Source organism: Microtus oregoni, unplaced genomic scaffold (genome assembly GCF_018167655.1).
Source record: "Microtus oregoni isolate MIOR12 unplaced genomic scaffold, Mior012 000036F_ref0000092, whole genome shotgun sequence".
Classification (NCBI taxonomy): domain Eukaryota; kingdom Metazoa; phylum Chordata; class Mammalia; order Rodentia; family Cricetidae; genus Microtus; species Microtus oregoni.
The window spans coordinates 26,267,845-26,289,291 of NW_024543095.1; positions in this window are offsets into that span (position 1 = coordinate 26,267,845).

Consider the following 21,447-nt stretch of genomic DNA (forward strand, 5'->3'; position numbering starts at 1 on the left):
TTTAAGGAAGTCAATACCACACCATCTATAGCACCTACAATAAGTGACTACAATATACATGACAAACAGATTTTAATAATGAGAATTTAGAAAAATGCTTTATTCTATTTTATAAAAGTATTTATAGTTTCAAGAGATTAAGAATAAATATCATAGTAAAATGTCAAACTAGAGAGACTAGGAGTAGCTACTCACAACTCCAGTGCTGAACACAGTGGCTCAATTTGCACTATCATGATGTTATTGTAGCCTGTTATTATATGCCTGTAACTAATCCATTTGATGTCAAATACTAAATGAACTTTTGCTTTGTAGCTACAGTTGGCATTCAGTATTGTTATTTTAAAATATTTTATCATAAAAATTTTAAACATCATTGTGAAATTACAGTTAATTTGCCACTACATGTTTACCAGTTTCAATAAGAGCAGCTAACGAGAGACTTTTTTATTTTCACATACTTGCCTTCCAAACTAGATTATTTGCAAGCAAATCCATATAGTATAGCATTTAATGCATGATGTTTTGGTATTAAGTCAATAATTATTTAATTTAGTAAGAAATCCAATTCAGAGTTTCAAAATAAAAGGTAATAATTTATTAAATTAACTGATCAATTATACTAGTATAGCAAACTAAACCTAAACAAATTATCAATGTGAAGTTTAAAATATTTTTACTTAATTCAGGCTAAATATAGAATAAGTCTATGTAGCTTGTATTGTAAGGAAATTATAAAAAGTAAATTAAAGTTCACAAATATAGATCATTCTATATTTACAGCCTTTGGTTACACTTTGGTGTGATTTATTAAAACACAATTTTCTGTGTATCTAGGAACCATTGTAAACATATGTATTAATAAACTTCAAATCCTTTCTCCTTTAAATGATTGAAATATCTGTATGCTGATCACATTCAATGTTTATTTAAATATAAAAACATGTTTCTAATAAGCAAAGCTAATATGTAAACTTCATTCTTCATATAACAAGTAAATATTACTATTAAATCATTTTATTACATAGCACATGTATACGACATAATATTTCTTTTTATATTTCTATAAGAAATAATGTAATTTCATTTAATTATTGAAGTTAGGTTGAAAACAACATCTGATAAAATGTCAAAAGTACATTTGCATATGTTTTTCATAAGCCTATCTAAAGACAAATGACATGTTTCTAAGAAATAGGCATGTGTTGGAATAATAATCTTAATATTTTTAGAGTGTTAAATGACTATATTTGGAATAAAAGTGTCTTTGAAAGCACATAAAAAAGACTTTGTATACAGATGTGTCTTCAGACACTGTAGAAGTTATTATCACATTTATACCATATCAGAAAAGAAAGTATTATTTATATAAGATGACTTAGGAGCTGCTTTTCTGGCCCAAGCAACGACATTTTAAAGGAGATGAATGTCAAAATCTATCATAAATCACATAGCCACTGACAGAAAAAGCCCAAAGGGAGACTGCAATGCCTCAGCATCTTACTTCCCTGGCTGGGAGGTTGTAGTCTTTCAAACACAGTGGAAGAAAATATGAAAATGAAACCACATAACTAAAAATTTCCTCTCCTAGATATTCTTATGAAATGAGGATGTTATGGAGTTGCCTCTCTGAAAATACAAAATTAGTATGCATGTAGCCTCCAAGTTAGTTGGGGAAAAACACACATGGAGAAGGAGGTGGGAAATAGAACATATTCCAAGTGAGTAATAATGATTTGCAAACATGGGAGCCATGACACTCATCATGATTTTGTAAGAAATTTGACCATGAGATACTTAAATTCATCTTTAAGTCAGGTAGCTTACTGTTAAGGGAAAGCGTATTACAGTATATAGCTGACTAAGAAGAAGGAAATTTTAAATAATTTAAAATTATTTAAGCATGATCCCACACAGTTCAATGGGATGGAGTTGATTTAACTCTTAACTCTGAAACACATACATAGGTACATACATACGTAAAACGTTTATATCCAAAGCTTACACCGGCCATTGTCATATATTGTGAATAATCATAAAACTTAATTCTTCATCCATTATCACTGATGGTATAATTTTTCCAAGAGATAGTATTCATTTTTACCTGGTTAGTAACTCTGATTAGTGCAACTGGAAAAAGAAGCATCTGCTATCGTGTTTGTTCATACTGTGCTTCCTGTTATTCACAAGCTTGAAAAAAAAAACTAATCTGTCTCTCATGGAAGAAGTTAATGGGTCTGAATTGACTCAAGTTCATCACTATAGGTATAAAAAAGATAGATTGACCTTCACATAGGCAAAATCTTTAAAATTAAATTATATTAAATAACTGTTGGAAATATAAACAATGAGTTGTTAAGGACACACATTTCCACATGCTCTATGTTTAATGAGATTATTTGATGAATAGATACATAAAATGATTACAGAATGAAATAAATACATAATAACCAATTTAAAGTTATTCACACAGATTTTATATGAACATTGTAAGGTAACATCATGCAATGGTTTCAGACTAAGGATAGATTTAAGCACCTATTACTACTAATAGTCAACATAACCTCTTTTCATTAGCTTGGAGTTAATATACTAAAACCTGTACTAAGAACTAGAAAAGGAAAGAGATACTATAAAACAATAGCAATGTAAACAGTATGATACTGGCAGAATCAATTATCTATGGAATAGTTGAGGATTCAGACATAAACTCACTGCAGCCTCCTGATTTTTGACAAAGAAGCCAAACATGTGTTAGTTAAAAGACAGTATCTTTAGCAAATGGTGCTAGTCAAACGGCATAGTTAGTACAAGTAAGCACATGTCTCTCACCCTAAATAAAACTCAACTCTAAATACATTGACGACTTCAACGTAAAATCTAATAATCTGAATTTGACAGTTGAAAGCAATGAATATGCTCAAATAACAGGCATAACAAAAGACTTTCTAAATAAGATTGCCAGAAGAAAGGCATTAAGATCGACAATGAACCAATGAACAAACTAAAAATCTTCTTTATACCAAAGCACACCATTATTTGAATAAAGAAGCAATATACAAAATGGTAAAAAAAAAAATACTGCCTATGATGAATTGAATGAGAATAGCCCCCACAGACAGGTTAATTTAAGTTATAAGAGCTAGTTAGGGGACAGTCTAAGCTAAGGCCAAGATTTCATAATTAATAATGTCTTAGTGTCATTATTTGTGGACTGATGGTCCCAAGTAGAAAATACTACTACTTCACTCATTCCCTTTTAGCTTTCTCTGTATATGCCTCTCTTTGTCTTACGTTTATGAATCAAGATTAAACTCTTAGCTACTGCTCCAGAGCTATGCCTACCTGCCTGATGCCAGGGTCCCCTCCATGATGGTCATAGATAGACTCTAACCATTAGAAGCTGTAAGACCCAAATCACCTCTTCTATGAGTTGCCTGGTCATGATGTATCATTACAGCAATGGAAAAGTAACTAAGATACCAGCTATACATCAGACAGAGGGTTAGTGTCTAGAATAAACAAGAATAAAAAAATATAACAAAACAAATCAAAAACTGTCAAGACAGCAACCCAGTTATAATTGGGAACATAAAATAAAATAGTTCCTAAAAGAAGAAAATCAAATCGCTAAGAATTTTTTTTGAATATTCAACATCCTTAACTATCAGGAAAACCCAATTAAAATTTATTAAGAGTTCCTCATACCTGATAGGAATAGCTAATATAAAAATCATGTCAAAAATATTGGCAAGGATGTGGAGAAATGGGAACTTATTCACTGCTGCGAAGAGTGAAAACCGGTACAACCATTATGGAAATCAGTGTGGAATTTCTCTAAAAAGCTAGAAATAGATATGACGTATTATCTACCTATACTACACCCAGTCATATTAACGAAGGACATATGTTTAATAGATAGTGATTAATACAAAACTAGCCAGCATGTATAAAAAAGGAGATGGCAAAGTGTTAGGCTCTTAGTAGAACATTGGTACCATATTCCTTCTGCCCATGGTTCAGGCATCCTTGTGGAAGAGTCAGTGAAGAGGGCAGCTACTATAAAATAGTATTTGTCAGATACATCAAGACCACTGCACAACTGATTCACAGCATCTGTGACCGGAACACACAAGACCGGCACAAAACCAAGCCAGTCAAAACACCAGCCTGGATGGAGGAGAATTTCCTGAAGTCCCACCCCACCAGAGGGGCATTATATATTGATGATTGCTGATGGATTGCTGCCCAAGAGGCTGATGTGTTCCGGTAGATGGGTCTACACCCGTGCACACACAAATAGCACTATGCAAACTCTGTGGGTTTAAAAACAGGGAGAGTACAAGAAGTTGGGAGATGAAAGTGGTGGGGTACATAGGAGAGGAAGTGGAGCAGAGGGAAAGAGGGATGGGTTTTTTCAAAATGTATTATATGCATGTATGAAATTCCCAAACAATTTCTTTTTTCTTATTTTTTTGTTTATTTTATTTTTTTTTAGTTGTTGCAAAAAAAAAAAATTCTGCCTCCTCCCCGTTTCCCATTTCCCTCCCCCTCCTCGCACCCATCGCCCCCTCCCCCCACTCCCATAGCCCTCCTCCCTCCCCCCACTCTATCCCCCCCCCCCCCCAGAATGAAGAGCAATCCAGATTCCCTGCCCTGTGGGTAGTCCAAGGTCCTCCCAATTCTATCCAGGACCAGGAAGGTGAGCATCCAAACAGGCTAGGCTCCCACAAGCCAGATCATGTATTAGGATCGAAACCTAGTGCCATTGTCCTTGGCTTCTCATCAGCCTTCATTGTCCGCCACGTTCAGAAAGTCCGGTTTCATCCCATGCTTATTCAGTCCCAGTCCCGCTGGCCTTGGTGAGCTCCCAATAGATCAGCTCCACTGTCTCAATCGGTGGGTGCACCCCTCGTGGTCCTGACTTCCTTGCTCATCTTCTCCCTCCTTCTGCTCCTCATTTGGATCTTAATTAAGAGCTCAGTCCCGTGCTCCAATTTGGGTCTCTGTCTCTATCTCGATCCATCGCCAGATGAAGGTTCCGTCCAGATGGAGCTCCTCAGCACCTAAACAGGGACGGCTGGTAGCCCAATGAGCCCCCAAGCAATTTCTTAACATTACTTTTTTTATTTTTTAAGATTGTAGTATAATTAAAAAATAAAAAAGTTAGAAATATGAAAAAGATAACTATGAAATAAATTACTAATTTCTTTTTGAGCAATCACTATAACAAAAAAAAATAGAAATTTGGAGATTCTTCAGTTGACTCAATACTATTTAAAACTGATCAGCGAGAGACTAAGTTTGGTATTTTCCAGACTTTTTATTTGGTGCAACTGATGAGCCTGTTCCTCTTCATTTCATGTTTTGTCATTTGAAAACTACTCAAATCCACTCACTGCCAAAACACTCAAGTTCAACAGACTGATTCATTCCGTTATACAGATGTTTCTGTACACGTTAGTAAGGCCTGGGGCTTGCTTTTTTCATTCAGATGTTTTGAGCATATGTAGCGTTTCAAATCAAATCCAAGTTACAAATTTTTGTATCGCATATGGCAGGCTATGAGAAAATGGAAAGTAATGTATTAAAAGTCACTTTTGGCTAGAAGCTAGGAAAGGAAGTCAGAAGAAGGCAGGTTCCAGGCGCAAACTTAGCAGCATCTCTTGGGCCTCTCGGGAGCTGTGGCCCTAATACTAGATGAATGAGTTCCCTCGAAATTCTCTGTTGTTTTAGAACATTCCCCCAGTGTGGATCCCCAATCAGGTCTGCAGGTGACCTCTTCAAGAATAAGACGAATCGTTTGTGAAGAAAATCCGGGATATTTTTTCCTTCAAGGTGACAGATGACCCTGAGGGAAAAGAAGCCACCTGGATGGGAAACATGAGGTCTTGGAATTTGCAAATTCAAATGAAAAGCATGACGGAGCAATTCTGGCGGTGAGCCTGTGCAGACTGTCTGCCGTGACTGGGAAGATGAGTCCTCTATCAGGCAGCTTTCAAAGCAAACTGAAATCCCTGGTGACATGGATCTGACTAAAAAGTTGTTAAAACTTGGGTTTCAACAACAGCGAGTGACCTTTGAAGACGGAAATGAGATACATGAGGAGAGCTAGGTACGCATGCCCAGCCTGAAACCTCAGCACTCAGGAAGCTGAGGTAGAAGGACGGAAGACTGAAGTCAGTCAGACTGGACTACGTAGAAAGACCTTGGCTCAAAACAAACAAGTAGTTTTTCTAAAAGATGAGGTATGTGGGCTTATACCACATATTTCACCGTTGGAGCTCGGAATGAACCTACATGCTGACAAATTATGCTCGATTTGTCTGAAATGGTGGGACCCAACCCTGCTTCCTGTAAACTCCGGGTGAATACGGCCCGATGGAGCGCCACTGCTTTCCAAATTGCTCGCCAGTGTGCATTAGAAAGTCGCAATGGCAGTTGTGGTTTGGAAGCACTTTGGGTTTCATAATGAACAGTGAAATCTAAAACCCGTGTGAGCTAATGCTCCCACTCTCCTTAGAAAGTACATTTAAGGATCATTTTCCTAAACATTCAACCTAAGGGATTTGCCTGGGAAAATTAACAAAGAAACGGTCAGTTATTAGCAGCATACACTTCGTGATATTAATTTTTTCTTACAAATCTTTTCAACTCAATATAGAATTGAATACCACAGTTCACCAAACAAAGACCACACAAGACATTTTATGTTATCATAAAAAAAATATTCCTTCCCAAAAATGTGCTAAGATTGTATGATAGGGCTTGATGATGGGGGGATCAAAACCAGGATACAGATCCAAGATCACAACTGAAACAGTTCTTAAATAACTCTTCCTCAACACTGAAAAGACTAGTCATAATATCTTTTTGTTGAAAATAATTGGACGAGTTGGGCGGTGGTGGCCCACTCCCTTAATCCCAGCACTCTGTAGGAAGAGGCAGAAGGATCTCTGTGAGTTCAAGGCCAGCCTGGTCTATGTAGTGAATTCCAGGATAGCTAGAGCTGTTACACAGAGAAACCTCATCTCAAAAAGGAAACAAAAACAAAAATAAATAAACAAACAAAAAAATAATTAAACAAATTAAGTTTGCTGAAAGATATGCAGTTTTCAAATTATAAACCTGTGAGTTTAGCTAAATCTATAAAGTTATTTGCAATCATTTCCTTTTTCATACACTTATTTTGTTTCTTTATCCTCCTCATTTTTTATAACTAATGTCATTCTGTGTAATAGTGAGATATGGAGAAAATAATGACCCTGGAAGAATGCTTAGTAGAAAATTAAAATGTCTATTTTTGAGAAAATTAAATACTTGAAAAATAGCATAAGAAAATTCACCTTCACTAACGTAATAATTAAAGTGGAAATTATCAACCACATTTCACTCAGACGTATAGACTGCGGTCCCACAAATATCATTGTATAACAGTTACTGGGTCCGTAATATACACTGTAGGCACTAACATATGTAACATATTGAATAATTGATTGTTCTACAGCTGCACATGGGATTTAAGATATACTAACCAACTGAGGGGAGAGCCTGTGCCTAACTTAAATGTATAGTTCAATTAAGAGAGAAATACAAGGGTCAGTTATTAAACATTGACCCACACAAATTCACTTACCATTTGGTTGATTATAACTGTGTTCTAAGGCGTTCTTCTATTGGACTACATCTCCCTATTCCTTCCTTATATAATTAGAGCCCTTTAGTATCCACTAATACATGGCTTTCTAATAATTTCCCTTTTGCTATGGTCTCTACTCTTGATGTTAGGAGAAGGGATATGTAGGCATCTGGAAATAGCATTAAGCTACCAGTTAGACATTTTAGCAGAGTTTTACCTTATGAGTTTACTGCAGGGCACCCTAGGTTCATCCCCAATTATGAAAAAAACATCTGAAATTAACTTGCAGAAAGATATACTCTTCATTAAGTCTAATTCTTCCTTCCAATTTTGATATCTTTTCAGATATAATTTTCTATAGAAATTAAATTCCCTGCATATAACCTGGGTATATAAACTTCATCTTTATATTTTCAAATAAGCTTTGCTTTTCCCCAGTGGCTGCCCTTTCTTCTATAACTGGAAAGCATTGTGAATATCCTGAATTATATCCTGAATTACGTAAATGCAGGTTGTTAAGGCCATTTCTATGATGGGCTAACATATTAAACAAAAACATAATTAACTTCGTCTTACGTTCCATAGTATTCTCTGCAAAGAAACCTTTCCCAGAGTGGGGAAAGTTCTGTGAACAGTCTGTGTCTCTCCTTTTTTTTTTTTTTTTTTTTTTGAGAGAGGCAAAGCAGATGGGCACAGTAGGGCACAGAGAAGCAGCAGGTAGGAAAAGGTGTAGCTGCATTCCAGTTCTTTCAATATAACTGAACTTACGTCATTTTGAGTTCTGTGTCACTACAGTAACTTCAGATGGAAACACAGTTCTACCATCCATGACCTTTTGAACTAGCACACATGTAGATAAAAGGTAGTCAACTTTACTCTTTTTCCTGTTGAGGATTGTATTTCCCTTTAAGTCACCACCTTTCATTTTTCTCATCTGTAGACCCACGGAAAAATTCAGTGTAGCTATGCCCTCACTTCTCACTCAACCTTTAAGGTATTGTGTCTTTAAATGCACCATTCCTTCATTTCCAAAATCCAACAATTTTAAGGAACTTTAGTCAGCACTGAAGTTTTATGGATTGGGGGAGAGTGAAGGATAAAGACCAACTTTAAAATAATATCACTAAGTCTGTCAAGAGAAGGAGCATAACTCTCCACAAGCACCGTTCCTGTCTGATGAATACTATTGTACAGACTCTGACCTCCAAATCAATGCAAAAGTATGGAAAGCAGAAGTGAATGTAATTGACTTTATGCTTCCATATTTGAAGCATGATTGTTTCATGTCAAGTGCATTGGTCCCTAGCAAGAGCTATTAAAACAAAACAAGTTAGCAAATGTTGAATGTTGTTTCTTTATAGAAAACATCTAGGACATCTGAATGGATAGTTTCTTTTGACAGTAAATTTAAAGATTTGACAGCAAAATGAGATAATTAATAAATATTTCTATCTTGCATTGCCTCTCCTTCCATGTAAAAACAATATATAAAATTTTATTAAGCTCAACATTGAGATGGGCTAGAAATATTTAAAGGAGCCCAAACAGTAAATTTCATCAGCGAAGTTGGCTTTCAGTATAGGATTTAGGCTATCTGAATTTAAAATCAATATAGTAATTTCCATGGTTTTTGTGCTTCAAAAGAGAAGCAAAACCAATATGAGTGATTTTCAGATTTTGAATGCTCGATACGCGGGAAGAGTAGCCTTATATTTTCAGATCATTTGGTTGCGAGAGTAGGTCTCTTTCTATTCCACTGTTTTAATCTCTTTCCCTGTAACTGTGATAAGGCACTCTGACAAAATTCACTCACAGGGAAAAAGGGTTTATTGCTGCTCACAGTTCAAGGACACAGTCTGCTGTGGCAGAGAGCTAAAGGCAGCAAGAGCTTGAAGCATCTCGTCTCATTGCATTCACAATCAGGAAACAGACAGCAGAAAATGTTTCTACTCAGCAAGATTTCTTCTTTTTATTCACTCCAGAACCCAAACTTTGGGAATGGTACCACCCAATTTTTGTGTGGGTATTACCATCTCAACCTACTCAAGACAACGCCTCACAGCCATTCCCAGACTCTAACAGCTGTATCTGGAGGTCGGCATGTGATTCCAAGTCCTATCAAGTTGGCAATGAATACTACATATACTGTTCATGATGGGCTCCTGAAGAACTGGTACCCACCAAGTCTGAGATAATTTCCTTTCTTTCAACCTAGTCAGAACCATCTCTTTTTAAGCTACTACTTCTTTTATTTTGGGCATGCATAGTGGGGAAGTTGAATAACTAATTACAGCCCCAAAGTCTTAGAAAATAAAGTGCACTAGGTTATAATTTCATCATTTCTACCCTTCCTTTTCTTCCCTGAAACCTTCCCATGTACATTCCCTTGCTTGAATTCAAATTCATGGTCTCCTTTTCTTTAATTGATGCATATATATGTATAAAGTACATATGTATTTCTAAACATATAAACACAAACTGTTCAGTCTTTATAATGTACATATATGTGTCAGTTTTCAGGATTGACCATTTGGTATTAGAAAACCAATTAGTGTTATGTGTTCTCATCTAAAGACTTTCTCCTGATGACAGTAATCTTTAGTTGCCTGTAGGACTGTTTTTATTGTGTGCATGTGTGTGTGTGTGTGTGTGTGTGTGTGTGTGTGAGAGAGAGAGAGAGAGAGAGAGAGAGAGAGAAAGAGAGAGAGAGAGAGAGAGAGAGAGAGAGAGAGAGAGAGACTGAGGCCTTGTGAGTTTTCCCCCATCCACTTTGGTATGTCTGTTGATATTATTCTCCAGCTTATGTTTAGCCCAGGCATGTTGGTGAGACTTCCTGGGTGTAACTGCTCTGATATTTCTAAGAGACACAATCTCATAGCAAACTTTCTGTTCGTCTGGCTCTTAAAAGTCTTTCTGCTCTCTCTTCTACAATTATCCCTGAGCAATAGGTTCAGGAGTCAAGTTCTATATGTACCATTTTGGACTGGGCCCCACAGTTGTGTGTTTTGATCAAGTGGTATTTTTCTGTAATTGTCTCCATCTGTTGCAAAGAGAAGTTTCCTTGATGAGAGATGAGAACTACACATATCTGTGGTGTAATGATAAATATTAATAATATTATTGGGGGATTATGCTGGTCTAGATAAGTAGTGGTTTTAAGCTTTCTTTCAAGATCTGTAATTTACTACCTCTAGGTAGTTGGCAGGGTTTCCACTCTTATTGAGCAGATATTAGATCCAATTGATGAGTTGTTGGTTACTACCAAAGTCAGTGTGCCACTATTGGACCCTTAGGTCATGTGTCATCGTGCCATGCTGGTCTGAGATGTGGTTTATGGGTGTCATAGCTGGATAGAACCACTGGTTGCTTCCCCCCTTATGTGGAGCTTACATGGTACCTTCTGGTATCATGAAAGTCACTCATCCAAGAGGAGACTTCAGGTCAGATCCAAGTATGGTCTTCTTGGGCCATGCCCAAAATCCCCGGTGTCTTCAAGCAATAAAGACTTTCCTTCTACCTCTGTGGTGTCAGCAAGGGCAGTAGGAACAGTCTACATTGTTTAGTTTCTTGAATGATCTGATGGACAACTCAAGAGTGAGCTACTCATTCTGAGTGCTGGGAGTCTTGTTAAATAGCTTATGGCTCTTGGAGGGAGCATTGTCAGCCTGGATGGAAAAGTTGGCATAAATTATACATGTAACCGCACACAGAGATGTATTGTAGGTACCTTTGGGTAGATGGCTAATAGCATGACTCCTTAGGCTTTTTTAAGTCATCCTTACCAGGATTATTTTACTCTCCTCCCTCCTTCTTCTGTATTTTCCTCCCTTCCCCTCACTACTTGGATCTCCCCAAGCTGTTGGGAGCAGTGAAACCCCAGATCCTGAATTTCTTGTAATCCCCTGATCTGAGTGCCTACAGCTGCTCTGAGCATGAGACTTTCAGGAGTTCCTGATGGCAGGAGAGTGGTTTCTGGTGGGTTTGGCTGGGCGTGGCTATCTCTATATAATCTGCCCCTGAACGCAATAAAGGGGGCATTCTTGGGGAATTCAAGGATGACCCGTGTCGCTGTCTCTCTGTCTGTGGGTGTTTGTGTATTTTAACCTCCAGCCCCCTTGCCCGAAGCTCGCAAACTGGGTGCCAGTGCACAGAGCGCGCTGGTGCAGCAATTGGATGTCCCCACCAAGGTATCGGCAAGTGGAGGTCTCCACAGAGATTTCAGCACCACGCTTTCCCACTTCCCCCATCAGATCACTGGTGTCCCCTCTCGCTACTGCTCCACCCTTTGTCCACTACTCTGGCAATTGCTCCTCATTGCTTTCCTGTTTCTGCAGTTAACTCCAGGATATGCACTTACATCTGAAGATTAGGAACCTTAGATGACAGAGAACATCCAATGTTTATCTTTTTGAGTCTAAGTTAACCCACTGAGTGTGATCTTATTTGGTTCCATCTTACCCACAAGTTCATGATTTTAGTTTTCTTTTCACTGCTGAAGAGTATCTCATACTGTACATGTACAACATTTTTGTTATCTTATCATTTAGGCTGTTTTCATAGCTATTGCGAATACAGCAGCACTGAAGATGGCTGAGCAAGTCTCTGTGGAGGAGAGTGGCAAGTTCTTTGGGCATATATGGAGGAGGAGTAGAGCTGGGTCAATGGTAGATTTATTTTTAGTGTTTGAGAGTTATCCACACTGATTTCCATAATGGCCACACGAGTTTGCTGGCCTACAGTGGTTTGCACACCAACAGTGGATGAAGTCTCCCTTCTTCCCACACGCCCTCTAGAACTTGCTATTGGTTGCATTGTTGCTCTTTGCCATTCAAACTGGGATAAGATGAAATCTCAAAGTTGGCATTTCTATGGAAAACGAACATCTTTGAAGATATTCCTTAGCCATGTGTATTTATGTATGGGGGGGGGGGACTCTCTGCTCAGGTCCTACAACCATTTTTTAAATGACTCATTGCTTTTTTGGTTCTTTGTTAGTTGCAAACTTCTAATTGTATAAATTACAAGTTTAAATCAAATTTAAGATAAAATATGGTTTTCATTTAGTTTGATATTATAGCCTAGACTTTATTTATTCCAAATACTTTGTATAATGAGACAATTTGTTGGGCAACTATTATTCCAAAGGAACTTGTCATACAAGTTTTATTTATAGCAGCTTACCCTTGGATTTCCAATATCACAAAAAGGTGTCAATGAAATAACATGTCATGAAAAACAAAGCATAAAAAAAGTGTGATACATTTCAGGGTAACTGACATTGGCCTATTAATCTAGTTACTAAGCTCAATCTCCGTTGTTGATTTGAACTACTTTGGAACTCTTTTTTTTTTTTTGTACCTAGATAATCAAATTTGAAGTGATTGTTTCAGAATTCTTCACTAACTTCAATTGGGTCTCTTCTCCAGTGGTATCCCATACTTTCAATTTCCAGAATTTCTTCCTCAAGGTACAAGATTACATTATTCTATATTTATAGAAAAAAAAGTTGAGAAATTCACTGAAATTTTATTAAATCCTAAGCTAGGAAACTTACTTTTGGTTAAGGAACTAGTTTCAAGTTACTAGAAAAGTCTCCTTACACATTATCCGAAACAGTAAGTGTGATACTAGGTAGCAAGAGTGTTAGACTTGCAGTATGCACTTCTCAGTAGGAGTGTTTTATTCTCTTAAAGACACATAGACTCTACTGGCAATTTCTTTAATGCTTGTGTTATCCATCACAGCCTTAATGCAAGACAATTTACAAGATGAACACTTTCACTTTGTTCTTCAAAGACAGGTAGAGTGAAGCTTAGAGAAAATTACAAAGACACCACACTATGGGCATTAAATACTCAACAAATACCAGAAACTAGCAAGCATTTCTTTCTCTGTGCCTAGAAGAAGGTAGTACTAATTTTAAAAGTACATTAAAGTGATATATAACCAAAGAAAAATTATCTGTGTCAGTGAAGTATGATGTTCTGTTATCCTCTATACATTGTTTGCTGATTAAATCACATTATGTTTAGGTAAGTTCCTTGTATCCCTGTCTCTCCAAGACCTTCATCATGAAGGGATGTTGTATTTTGTCGAACGCTTTTTAAGCATCTGATGAGATGATCATGTGGTCTTTTTTTCAGTTTTTTTTTATGTAGTTAATTACATTGACAGATTTTCCTATGTTGAACCATCCCTGTATCTTTGGGCTGAACCAAGACCTTCATCATGAAGGGATGTTGTATTTTGTCGAACGCTTTTTAAGCATCTGATGAGATGATCATGTGGTCTTTTTTTCAGTATTTTTTTTATGTAGTTAATTACATTGACAGATTTTCATATGTTGAACCATCCCTGTATCTTTGGGCTGAAGCTGAATGATCATGGTGGATGATTTTTCTGATGTATTCTTGGATTCAATTTGCCAGTATTTTATTGAGTATTTTTGCATCAATGTTCATGAGTGATATTCTCTTTCTTAGTAATGTCTTTCTGTGGTTTGGGTATAAGGGTAATTGTAGCCTCATAAAAAGAATTTGGCAAAATTCATTCTGTTTCTATTGTATAGAGCAATTTGAGGAATTTTGTTATTAGTTCTTAATTGATTATAGATTTCTTATAGATTTCTGCACTGAAACCATCTTTTTCTGGGCTTTTTTTTTTTGGTTGGGAGACTTTTGATGACTGTTTCTATTTCTTTAGCTGTTATATGTCTATTTAGTTTGCTTATCTGTTCTTCACTTAATTTTGTTAAATGATATTTATCCAGAAAATTGTCAATTTCATTTAAGTTTTCCAATTTTGTGGAATATAGGTTTTCAAAATATGACCTAATGATTCTCTGGATTTCCTCTGTGTCTGCCGTTATGTCATCCTTTTTGTTTCTGATTTTGTTAATTTGGATATTCTCTCTCTGCCTTTTGGTTAGTTTGGATAAAAGTTTGTCTATTTTGTTGATTTTCTTGAAGAAACAACTCTTTGTCTCATTGATTCTTTGTACTGTTTTTTTTTTCTATTTGTTGATTTCAGTTCTCAATTTGATTATTTCTTACCATCTAGTCCTCCTGATTGAGTTTGCTTCTTTTTGTTCTAGAGTTTTCAGGTATTCTGTTAATCACTAGTGTGGGATTTTTCCAGCATATCTCTCTCTCTCTCTCTCTCTCTCTCTCTCTCTCTCTCTCTCTCTCTCTCTCACACACACACACACACACACACACACACACACACACACACACATTTAATGCAATTTTAAAACACAAAAAAGTATTAATACAGTGAGTGGGGGGAATGAGATGAATTTTTAAAATACATTAAGTAAATATAATTGAAGAATTGTCTGTGACTGGTTCGCTTCTATCAAAGAGCAATTCATTTCCTGCTGTGAGTTCTATGTTGCTTTTAGCCAAGAGTGAAAACTGAGCATAGTACACACTTTAGATTACACTTCCCTGGCCATCAGCACCAGCACCACTACAACCAATGACACCAGAGAGAGAGAGAGAGAGATGCTTCATTTCCCTCTTCTCCTGCACCATGGCCCCACCCATAAGGCTCCCTGGTACAGCTTCCACTGGGTGTTGTGACTGTTTTGCAACCTAATATGGGCTATTTCAAATCTAAGAAAGAACGGGCTTTATAACATTCACTTATATTACCAATCAGTTTTATAATTAGCAATATAAATATTATATTCATAGGGTATCAACAGTGGATCTCACCTTACAGAGTTAATTAAATAACTATAAATTAAACTCAGCTGGTCTTCCCAGGCTGGGTAACCTCGTACCTTAAATATTCATTTTAATTGCCGGTGGAATGAGTCTTGATGCCTTTGGGTTATACTTTTATTATGATTTTCTCCATCTCTTTGTCCTCTTGATATAGCGTGGATAACAATAATTTTTCACTTAATTATGTTTATTGTGCAAATCTACTGCAGATGTGATGAAAAGCATTAAATAATGTATGGCGTCGAGTGGGTAAAAACACAAGACATCGAATGTAATTTTCAAAGGATTCTGCATTTTTAATGGAGAAGGGCTTACCTTTCAGTGCTTCATAGTGCCTCATTGTCCAATATATCCTTCTGACTTCTCAGCACGTCTCCTCAGTTCCTGGAAATCAGATCGGACCCCACGGTAGCAATCCTTTAAAAGAGAGTTTTTATTGACTAGTGTTCAATCAAGATAACTCTTCCCAGCATGCTAAAGTATAATAATGCTTGCTGTATGCACAGCTGGATGATGCTATAAGAAGTGAATTTTCCCTCGTCTGATTAATCACGCCCTTTTCCTCTGTGGGGTTTCAATTCAGGATCGCTTGCCCATTGATAAAACTAAGCATCCTTTGCTTTGTGACTGAATTGCGCCTTGAATGATATAATAGTAGAATTAATCATTTCAACAAGTGCGGCACAGTTCAGTTCTGCTAATTTGTTTTTTTAACCAATTTCTGCTGAAAAACGGAAATATTAATATAGGAGAGGAAAGCTTCTCACTGAGCTAAGCGATTGCTAATGAAGGGCTTTGCTGGTAAAGGAAAGAGGGAGTAAGGCTTTCGTTTGATAATGAAAAGCCAGGGCCCATATTCAGGAAGTTCTTCCCCTAAGTGGCAAGACTTCCTCAGTTCCGTGTACACATACGAGAGTATCGTGTTCCTATGCGGATCTCATCTTTGTGCATGTAGGTAAACAAAGCAATGGTACAATCTGGGGAGTCTGGCAGACACTCTATCCCAGATCCAAACTGTGGGCAATTTCTCTCTTAATCAGGCTGAGCTGCTACAATGAAACACCACAGACTGGAGTGACTTAGAAACAATATTTGCGGCCGGGCGGTGGTGGCGCACGCCTTTAATCCCAGCACTTGGGAGGCAGAGGCAGGCGGATCTCTGTGAGTTCGAGACCAGCCTGGTCTACAAGAGCTAGTTCCAGGACAGGCTTCAAAACCACAGAGAAACCCTGTCTCAAAAAAAAACAACAACAAAAAAAAAAACAACAACAAAAAAAAGAAACAATATTTGCTTTTCTCTGTTTAAAGGCAAAGGACTCCAGAGTCATGGCACTGGCATATTGGTATCAGGTGGGACCCATTTCTGACTCATAAAAGGTGTTTTCTTCAGGTGTCCTTAGAGGACAGAAGGAGAGAAGAGACTCTTGGAAGCCTCTTTTATTAGGACACTAATTCTGTTCATAAGGACTCTGTTCTTGTGTCTTAATTCCCCAAAGCCCCATTCCCTAATAACATAGAATTGGAGATGTGAGCTTGGGGAGAACAGCAGCACTCAGAATATACCAAGCCCTCTCTGCCTGTAATTTCTGATTGAATATTTTAGGGCAGACAATGCACAAATCACACAGTTAATGCATGTTACTGGACTCTCATCTTTGCAGCTGCTGCAATTTGTAAGTATGCTACATGTAGAAAGTCAGGAACAGGATATATAATGGGGCAGTGATCAAACTATCCTGTTTCTTTGTTACTTTTAGTAGTTATTTAACTGTTTGTATTGCCTAAAAGGTGCATAACTGAACAGAAACAGAACAGAATCATCCCTGAAAGTAAATAATGTCTTCATAAGGCAATAGAGAAAAATAATGAGTATAGGAAACAGACAAGTTAATTAATTATATCTATTGTTAATCGTTTCAGATGCTGAATAGTTTAAGAAAGATTTATTTCAGTTCATATTCTTCTTAAAATATATCCTGTGTTTTATACTATATAGAGAAAATTACCATCACTTCTTGGGCATTTGTGATGGTCACTATAATTTAATAAGGTTTCCTGGCACTTCCTCAGCCACAAGCAAAATGTGAACCATCTTGCCTTGCTTTCTTTGGGCTCCTGATTTTGACCACATAAATAAAGAGCTCTAAATGACCCACAGTTCTTGAATGGTATGTCTCATGGAGCCATATGTAAACATGCTTGTATAAATGCAAGGAGTCCCAACCATGACAAGACAGAAAAGAAAAAAGACACTTGCTTGCTCTAGTGTCTCAAATGTGCGAGCTCAATAGTAGGAGGTTTTCCTTGAGTGATCCCAGCCCTAACAACCAGAGCAACCAAAGTGTATTGACTAAAACTTCTGAATTTTAGTCCCAATTCTCTCATTCACTTGGTTGACCTGGAATGGACTTCAACCACATACACTACCTACTCTCTGGAAATTTGTGAATATCAAATGAGACCAAATCATCAGAAGCATGCGATCACTGAAGTATGGATATGTGCCAAGAAAGGAGTTTGCAGTTAGAGCTTTCTGTTACTTCTTGCAGTGCATCAACTCTAAAACTCACTTTTTGCCTTGGTATTGAAAGCAGCCCATGAGATTTTAACAAGTTTATGCGTGGCCACAAACACTAATGCCCCTCCTTATACGGTGGCATCCTATAGCTACCTCCATCCTTACAACACCGAGGACTAGATGTTTATGATGATGTCCTTGATTCAGCTCTGCTTCTGGACCCAAACCCACACTGAACAAGCTTAAGGAAAGCAGCAACTAGTGGAGCAGGGCTTTTTGATTGCTAATTTCATCTATTTTTAGATGGCAGTGTTTAAAAATGTGGTTTTTTTTTTTAAAAAAAAAGATTTTAAAGAAAAGAATCCTCATTCAGTTCTTAATCCCAACTGTTACTGCAGCAGGGATTTCTAGTAGTTTTCAAAAAAGTGCTTAAAAGAAAAAAAAAACAAACAAATTTTATCTCGTGGTAGTTTGTGGACCATGCCCTGGAAATCTCTCCACAGAAAGAAGGCCAACACACTGACTTGGAATGCTTTTTCTGGGGATAACAGGCAAAATGACAGCCCCTTGTGACAATCTATGCCAAGGGCATCATCCTCCGAGGTCTGCTCACAGAATTTAAGGACAGCTGAGTGTCAAGAGCTCCTTTCTGATTGCTGGAGGCTATCAGAAGTCAGAGTTCAGATGGACTGCTCAGGGCTCTCCCCTCTGGTCTTTGAAGTATTAATACCCCTTTGGTATCGGCTGAGCCTTCCGTGGGAGCGGAAGGACTATTGCTTCTAATGCCAGCCGCTCCAGCTGTTCAGCCTATCCTAATTCCCGCGTGTACCACTATGTTCATGTAGCCTGCATGTAACCTCTGCAACCTGGTTACTCCAATGGGGTGTGAGAACTGAAAATTTGCTTCCCTGAGTTACAGTCTTTCTTCCGGACTGATTGCGGAATGTTACTATTTGCTCTCATTGAAATCTCCTTTTTTGTTTTATTTTTATTTGCTCGGGGGATGAAGGAGAGAGATAGCTCAGCAGTCTAGAGCACTTGCTATTCCTCCAGAGGATTCAAGTTTAGTTCCCATCACCCACACTGGATGGCTCACAGTTCCCAGTAACTGCAGAACCAGCGAATCTGACTCTTCTGGTCTCTGTGGGCACCTGCACATGCGTGTAACACACACAAAGTAAATAACAACACAAGCATTTTAAAAGTTCACACCTTTAATCCCAGCACTCGGGAGGTAGAGGCAGACGGATCTCCGTGAGTTCCAGGTCAGCCTGGTCTACAAGAGCTAGTTCCAGGACAGACTCCAAAGCTATAGAGAAACCTTGTCTCAAAAAAACAAAACAAACAAACAAAAAAAAAACCAAAAACAACAACAAACAAAAAAAAACAAAAACAACCAACTCGGCTTACTACCTTAGCTTAAGTAAATAAAACAGACAACCACTAAGCTGCACAGAATGCGTGAGTCTTCACTGTGTAGCTGGCATGTTTTAGCAATGTATATTCCTCTGCAGACAACATCTGTTTTAGGGCACAGAATACATGACACGTGTCCTAGTAATTTTACTCTCCCAAAGGTCAACATTATTCTAATTCCTGTCACAGATACACGTATTCTACCTGTTTTACCTTCATGTAAATGAAATCAAAGCTATGCGATACTTTGGTTTGGTGTCTCAGGAATGATTGTGCTGATCTTTATCCAGGCTGTTGAATCGGTAGTTTATTCATTTTTATATAAGCACTTTCTCGTTGTGTGAATGTACCACGTTTTTAAAATCTTCTCATCTGTTGATAATCACATTTGCTGACTAACAAGCACATTTTTTTTTGTTGTGCCAGCTATTAAGAATAATTCTGCCCATGTCCTTACTGGGGGCCTCTCTTTGCACATAATATTGTTTATATTTTACTCTTCTTTTCCATGAACAAAAGTTCTGAATGACAGAGAATGTAAGTCTTTCAGACACTTTGGATTTTCTAAAGGGCTTGTAACAGTTTACACTCCCACCAGCAGTGTATCAAAATAACTTTACTGCAGTCAATCCTTCCATTCGTTGCCAACATAGTTAGTGTAAATGTTATCTTATTATGGTACTAACTTATGTTGTATTGAAGTCTAATAACATTGTTTATCTTTTATTTGCTTATTGATTTTTGGGGTATATTTATGAACTATCTAAATGTTTAGTTCATGTGGCTTACTTCCATCATATTACTTTTTTCTTTCTTCCCTTTTTATTACTTCTTTGAGAATTTTGTGCATGCCTTTAATCAGAATCATTCCCTACTCAACTCTGCCAAGACCCACTCTGCTGCCTACCCCACCCCCACAACTTTGTCCTTTGTTGTCTAGTATTTAAAAATTATTTCTTTTATTTTTGTTATTATAATAGATATATCACTTTCTGTTTCCCTTTCTCCCCTAAAAACCCTTGCATATACCACTCCTTGCTCTCCTTCATATTCATGTCCTCTTTTTTCATTAATTCTTACACTATTTGTGTTCTTACATATTGACATTACTAGTCTTTTGCTATATATGTAAATTACAATATCTCCTCCTAATGTATGTCTGCCACTTTGTTCTCCTAGTGATGAGCTTTTGTTTTTAGAGAAATGGAGAACAACTTCTGCTTTTTATTTCATATCCAAGTGCCCTATCTTGATACAAGATCTGAAAGAAGGGAACTTCAGTTGAGAAAAATGTCTTCATAAGATCCAGCTATATGGCATTTTCTTAATTGGGTGATCAATGGGGAAAAGACCAGAAGTGCCCATTCTGAGTATGCCATCACTGGGATGGTGGTCCTTGGTTACATAAGAAAGTAGGGTGAGTAAGCCATGATGAGCAAACCAGTAAGCAGTATCCCTGCATGGCCTCTGCATCAACTCCTGCTTCCAGATTCCTGCCCTGCTTAAGTTACTGTCCTGACTTCCTTCAATGATGAACAGTGATATAGAAATGTAAACTCTTTTCTTCCCAACTTGTTTTTGGCCATGATGTTTCATCACAGCAGTAGTAATTCCAAGTCGTCATGGTGTCTCTTCACGGCATAGGTCACTGACTAAGACACCAAGAAAGCATTGCTAAACCAAATACTTTTATTTCCTCTAAGAGTTTTGCCATTCACCTCTTTGCTTAGATCTTAGATCCAATATTGTTTTGTATGTAGTTTGGAATAAAGGTCCAACTTCATTCTTTTACATATGATTATCTTCATCAGAGCCCAATTCACGCTACCCCAGCTTCATGCGTTTGCTCTGTTGCCCCAGTTGACACCAAAAAGAATACAGCAAGAGTCACACTCTTTTAAAAAGGATTCTTCACAAGATCTCCTGAGTATATGGGGAGCATGGGGACCATGGGAGAGAGTTGAAGGGGAGGGGAGAGAAAGGGGGAGCAGAGAAAAATGTATAGCTCAATAAAAATCAATTAAGAAAAACATCCTTCAGATTATTTAGAGTTTCAAAATTCCATACAAATTTTGGGTTGATTTTTCTATTTCTAACACACCACTGTGATCTTGAGATGGACTGAACTGGATCTGTGAACCACT